Source organism: Protomyctophum parallelum (assembly GCF_964188405.1).
Source record: "Protomyctophum parallelum genome assembly, chromosome: 4".
Taxonomy (NCBI): Eukaryota; Metazoa; Chordata; class Actinopteri; order Myctophiformes; family Myctophidae; genus Protomyctophum; species Protomyctophum parallelum.
In genome coordinates this window covers 31304488-31311949 of record NC_139700.1, presented here as the reverse complement: position 1 = coordinate 31311949, position 7462 = coordinate 31304488, and positions in this window count along the sequence as shown.

Here is a 7462-nt window from a genome sequence, read left to right as displayed (position 1 = left end):
CTAGAAATACCATGTTTCAAGTAAAAGTCCCGAATTAAAAGTTATTATAACAATAGTAATTATAACTTACAGAAATATTGGTAGGTGTGTAACAGGATTGTTACACATATCCTGTTACACAGGAAGTGCCTGCTTAAAGTATACCGAAAGTAGAAAGTGTATTCAGAAGCAGAATGTTCCATTTCACACGTTTTCAAATGAATAAAATGTATTACAAATATTTTGAAAATGGCAGATCTACAAGTTCACAATGCATTGCAACAACGAACGCATTGTGACCTTGTAGATTGGCTATTTTCTATAATATTATTTGATAATATTTACCTCTGAGGTGTAATGTAGTAAAGTAAAGGTACAGAAAATAGGAAATACTCAGTAATACACAGTAATTACACAGTAAAGTAAAAAAAAATAAAAAATAGTACAGTATACACGAGTAAATGTATTTAGTTATACTCTTACTAGAGCTTTAATCGGGCCTAAAATGTTGAGCCCGACCCGACCCGGCCCGACAGAAGTTCAGCCCGGGCCCGGCCCGAAGCCCGTTTACATAATTGATAAAGTGAGCCCGACCCGGCCCGAAACCCGACATTTATTCTAAACAAGCTTGATTGCTGCTGGCAGCCGTTTTTCTCATCAAATCTTAATAATGTGTTAAGAACATCAGTCATTGTACCCATGTCCAACTGTCTTTATTAAAAAAATATATATATATAATAATAATATTAATAATATCATATATAAAATGACTAGCCCGGCCCGACCCGAAGCCCGACAAATACATAACAAATTGGAGTCGGCCCGGGCTCGGGCCAACATTTTAAACTCTAACTCTTACACCACTATACTACAGTACCAAATGGACCATTTGTGGGCAGGCCCGGCGCCAGGATGAAATGACAGAGGGGGCAATCGGGGGCAGGTATTGGACATGAAGACAATGCGCCACATTTGCATATCTATAGAGGGCAGAGGCGCACGATTTCGTTGGCTTCCTTCAGAAATGTACCATTGTTTTGTCTGTAACTATTTGATCTAAGGGGGCAAAGAGGTTGATTTAGGGGGGCAAACACCCCCTTTGCCCCGCCGTGGCGCCGGGCCTGTTTGTGGGTCAATGGCATTGGTTACATTTGTATACCCCCTCAGAGTTACAAATGTTAACACTTATTTGATAGTAGACTGTGAGTGATTTAGCCCCACCACATATGGCATTGAGGAGCACTAGTCACTCAAAAGGGCAGCGTCTCTCTCTAAACAATAGAAAATGACTCAGAATAAAAGACGCCCCAGCCAGCCAGCAGGAAAGACGGTCCAGCTATTGTTGAAAAATAACAAAAGAAAGTGCTGTTATGAAAATCTGCCTGAGTGAGTTTAAAATGATTCACTCCCATATCCTTTGCTATAAACTGGCAAACAATCTATGGCAACATTTCTGAATTAAGGCTGCATATCTTCTGAAGCCGACACTGCATGTCATGCACATAACTAACTACATTGGTGATGAAGATACTGCCATGTTCCCATGGAGCTTAAATTGCAATAAACGAAAGAAAACCATGCATATACATGCAGAATAAACGTATAGGGCTAACATGAATAACAGGTATAGTGCACAATTTGGCTCGGCTAGACAGCGCAACACCCCATCCTTTGTCCGCCTTCTCCTACCAAACCACACCGTTTGCACACATCTCACCATGCACAACACCAACAGCTTGCCTGTCCAGACATCAACCACTACTTTGCATCCATGCAACTGTCAGTACAATACCCATTTATATTAAAGAACACATTATTGCGCAAGACCACCAGCCTACGTCAAAATCGTCATCACTTTGCCGAGTTACGCCAACTCCGTTCACTTCATGGGGCCAGTCCAATGGCAGTTCCTATATATAGATCTCCCTCGGTTCAGCCTAGCCTACCCAGGCTACATTCATAATGCCAAATTAATTGATATACAATACTTGCATCTGGTTCTGAATGATACAAGGCAGCATAGGAATCTTTAAAGGGATTATCCAATCAATCCCATTTTTTGCTGTGGGGCAAGCCCTCTATGCTATACACCAGCTATTGTGAGCAAGCATCTTCAGTAATACCCCTCTGTGTAGTTTTTACTGACTCCAGTGGAATGGCCCCTCTCACAAACTTAAAGAACCCTCAAAATTGGCATCTGGATGCTTCTTTGATAACCTCATACAGGACATTTTCTAGCTCCTTCAGCTATGTCATCATCAGTAGCATCTAAGCATCTTCATCAGATGGTGTGTGTGTGGTGTCCTCCATGGTGCCAGTATGGTCCAAGCCTGGCTGGTTTCAGGTGAACCGCAGTGAGCCCTCAGTTACCCCAGAGATTTAGATTTGTTTGTCTTGTTGCATTCCTTTAAGTTAATAGGAAACCATTCTCTTTGAACCTGGATCATCATCAGTGATTGCTCTGTGAGAGTTGTTTTTGGAGTTTATATTATTATTTTATGTAGTTTTGCATTGGTCTCCTTAATGAAACAGACGCCGCAATGCATTGTGAGTTTGTAGATCTGCCATTTCACTAGTTTAAAAAAAAGAAAGAAAATTGAACAATTTAAAACATTTTTGAACAATAGTTTTTTCTCCTATAATGACATGTCTAAAATAGGAACACCAGGTAAAGCAGTCCCAGGGGCCCTGGAAAGACGACCCAATGTAGGCCAGCCCTGGCCTGACAATCAGATAGTCTGTCTGGACTTTATCCTATACTTTATTCTATAATTACAAAGGGGAAGTTTAGAATCTGATTAAGGGGAGCTGCTTTTCCCCTATGATCGCCATGATAGCCGGTATAAATTTAGAGCACTCGTGGTATTTGTTTTCATTAAAAAAGGGTCAGTGGAGTATCCCGTTATAGCAACACTCAAGTCTCTGAGATTCTTATCTGAATCCTATGCTAAATTGGCCTTATTTGCACTCCATGGGCAAAAATACCGGTAGTTCTGTTTGTAACAGTACTACCGCTGCCCCCTTGTGGAGATAGGAGACTGTAAAGTAACTTTATAGGAGATGGGGAGATAGGAGAGGAGGAAATATTTATGAATCCCCCGGGCGGGGAATTCAAGGTGTTACAGCAGCAAGTAAAAAAGTGGAACAATGAGCAATAAAATACAGCAATAAACCACACAACAATAGATGCCATAAACTACTACTCGCCCTGTCGCACACACACGCACGTGCACTCCCCGCATGCGCGCACACACACACACACACACACACACACACACACACACACACACACACACACACACACACACACACACACACACACACACACACACACACACACACCAACAACAACAGCTTGAATTGCACCAATGGCATCCAGTGCAAAGTCTTTATAATATAAAGATTTCAAACTCATACTGACTGAGGCGGTCCATTTGCAAACAACATTACAGCCTATAGGCGTCCTCAAACAAAAAACAGGGTCAACCTTTTGATTTATGACCTACTGGATCAACTGTTCCTATGTAGAGCCCAATGAGATAACTGCAGGGCATGGAAGCCAAAGGACCATAAAACAAAGAATCTGGGCAGTATTGTGGCTGTGGAAACAAAGTCAGCAGCTTAGGGTGGTATCTATTTTTTCATACATTGTCATACCTTCCTGAAATTTTACCAGGGTAACTGGTTACAACATTTGAGCTAAAAAAAGAGAGTGACATTTATTGTAGCATGTATGACATTGTCTTCTCTACAATTTGGCAAAAGAAAAAATACATCCCCTTCCCTGTAGAAACAGGAACTCGGTTTGGCGCCTCCCCTTTCTTAGTTCAGTTCCTACTAACAACAACACTACATGTTTAGGGCAGTGGTGTGTGTTGACATATTCTGCTGTTAGCAGAAAGTAATTTGTTTTTAGAGATTAACAATTTGGTAATATGAAATGACCCTACTTAGACCAGTTTTGCTGAGTTTCACCAGGAACTGTTGACCGGGGTCCCCACTCCCCAGGTTTCTGTACTTGGTCTGCTCTTATTTTCTCTCTACACCAAATCTCTACGCCGATCTACAGAGCATGTGTATAGCAATGCTATTTTCACATATTGTTCACCCCCAGAATATGGACACTAAGGTAGTTTAGAGCAGCGGTTCGCAAACTTTTTAGCCTGTGACCCAAAAGAGAAATTTGATGTCTCCCTGGGACCCAAACTATAGCGAAAATAGCAGATCTATGTCTGTGTCTCATATAAGGCTGTGGACAGTTCAGAAACCTGCCTAATCAAGATTTCATTAGGCTATTAATATTATTATTTTTATTAACACGAGAACATGATGATGTCACTGGTAGGTGGATTTCTGCAGGAGTCCACAGCCATTTTTGTCTACTATTGTCTCAGAGGCTCTGAGACAATAGTAGACAAAAATGGTACCATATTATAATGATCATTAGTGAGGAACAATTAAATGAAGATTGCCCATAGAATAATACATAGGAAATAGTTTGAAGTATATGAATCAGGCTTAAAGTTGATTTTATACATAGGAATGCCAGGATAAAAGTTGTTAAAAGGACATCAGTACAGAAATGTGGTAGAATACTGCCTGACAGAGAAGGAGTCATACTCATATGCTTGCCAGGTCAATTTGCGTTTAATTTTAGTAAGCTTTGAAATGTAATCCAGGGTCACTTGCCAAGCGCCAAATGTCAATATCCCTGCTATTTATCTAAACAAGTTATAAAAAGACATGACATAATATATTGCGTAACCGCAGAGAAAGTTGGCTGAATAAAATGCACTGACTGCACAGACAATAATATGAACAGTTTTTGGTATTGCCCAACTGTTGCGTTGTGATCTCTATGAACAGTGGTGGAAAAAGTACTAAAATGTTTTACTTAGTTAAGTAGGCTAGCCTATATACCGGTAACTGTGTGTGTGTGTGTGTGTGTGTGTGTGTGTGTGTGTGTGTGTGTGTGTGTGTGTGTGTGTGTGTGTGTGTGTGTGTGTGTGTGTGTGTGTGTGTGTGTGTGTGTGTGTGTGTGTGTTAGACTGTGCAACAGTGACACTTGGTTGTGAAAACCAACCAAATGCTATGTTCGTGCTCAGACAGACCCAGCCAGCCAGAGACCCACATAGGCTATAGTCTATATAGGAGTGGTTGCACAATGCATCACTCAAAAAGAAACTCAAATTTGTACTTGAATAAATGTACTTAGTAGCCTAATAGTTCCTTTACACCACTGCCCAGGACCACAGGCTTCCCAGAGCATATAAGTCACTCACAATAACAACTCTCGAGTTCAACAACGCTGTTAGGCCCACAGCGGCCATTCGAAATGGAATCCATTACTCTTATGACATAAGAGAGAGAGATGGAGAGCTGCCAGGATACAGATTTGGCAACAACTCCTGTAGCATTTTGAAGAGTCCAGCTGTTCCCAGGCCAAGTCTTGTTGTTTGCACTGAGCAAATAAACACGCAGTGACAAAAGGTGACAAAAGGTGAACATTTCATACCAGGTCATCGAAACAGGATAGAAGATTAGAACAGATTATGATGTTTAAGGAAAAATTTAATTGAATATAGCATAACTGCAATAGGCCTATATTATGTATCCCTTTTGGGGGGATATGAACATGTCCTGGGTTCATTATTGTCTTCTCTTTCTTCTTTGTTTTATAAGAATGTCCATGTCCAAGAGGCAAGAACGTTATTCATGCTTTATGTTGACAGCAAATCTGGGGTTGGGATTCCATGTGTTCAGGAGAGAATAAAACTGACTGACACACAGCATTAGGACATAATTTATACATTTGTACTGGAGTTGATTCAGTGGTTATTCTTGAAGTTCCCTAGTAGTCATAGAGAGAATCAGTAGAGGGCGCTAGTGCAGCTACCATATTTTGTCAAACCTTTCTTTCACCTGCTTGTAAAAGTTTGTATCAGTCTTAAAGTAAAAATAAATAAAATAAAAATAGTTCTTAAAGAACAAGGTTGGCAAATGTGCTTCTCCAGTCTCCGTTCTTAATTTCAATGTCGAATGTCACTTGCAGTTAGTGTCACTGTTTACTAAACTTATAGTGTATAGGGATTTAATATATAGGGCGCGTTCGGCTATGCGCACCGGGAATGTGGTCAGTTTGTTGAGTGTGGTGGGCGGTGACTTCACAGAGTGCGTTCAGTGTGCCTTATTTACGAACGACCAGGTACAACACACCATTCACACTGAGCAACCCTACCCTCAGGGTAGGGTTGCTCAGTGCGTGCACTCGGCACACCCGGTGCGCAGCGCACTGGATTTTCGAACGACAACGCACTGAGTGCACTGAATAAACGAACGACAAGAGAGCACACCAGTGCGTTCAGGGCGCATTTCCGAACGCGCCCATAGAGGGTGTTCGGTCAGGTGTGTGGCTACTGCCACTTTTACCTGCCTATATAAAATAATGGAGAAAGAAAACCCAAGTAGAACTAGAAAATCTATATTTGGTCTACGTGAAATACGGGGTGCGTTCGGAAATGCGTACCGGGAGCGCACTCGCCTATTAGTTTGCATTGCACAGTGCGCTCAGTGCGCTATTTCCGAACGCGCCCAGAGCAGAAAATAATTTCCAGCACTGGTACACTTTGTGTCACGTGTGCGTGTACTGCGTGTGTGTGTGTGCATACTTCGCGCATGGTGGCGGGACTGCGCACACACAGGCACGAGCAACGACGAGTCGACGACGCCTTCAACTAATTAGAGCACGTGTTTTTGCCAGAGCTATTGTGTTGTTATTTACAGGCCTAGGCTATACTTCCGATTGCATAGCAAGTTGACACTTTTTGGGGGGAGTTTACAAACGTCATTGCATGGAAACATGCAGCGATGTATCAGCAGCAGGCCTAACTGGTGAAGTAATATTTGGAGACAGACAGACATCTTCTTCAGATAATGTTTTGCACCCCCTGCAGCCTTTTGCTTATTAATGGTAATTTTCCCGACTGGCTGTTTTGTTGACTGCGAACGTTAGCTAGCTAGCCTGGTTGTTATCATGTCTTTCCTTTCAGCATAATATATATATTTTTTACAATAGGCCTAATACATTAGTTGTGTGCAGTTGTAGTCAGACCATGTTAGTTTACGTGAGTTTAGCTATTTTCAGGGACAGGGAGTGACGTTTGTATTGATTGACTGATTGCAGCATAGGCTATTACCTTCTGTAAAACAGTGGTGCGAGCCGTGCGACCCAATAATCGATGCGAACATCAAAACGCAAAGCTTAATTCTTTCCATTGTGGACCTGTGTATTCAAAATACAATTGCAGTGAAAGTGTGTTTACAAAAACATTGGGTATAGTTTCTTTTGGCAAGCTAGAAGACTTGTCTATGTCTATAGTTGAAAATTGCAGACAGGTTCTCTTTTACATACTACATCAAGCTTGAAGTTGACCGACCCTTCCTTGTTCCTTCCACCAGTTTAGTTCATTGACAGTTTGCAGAC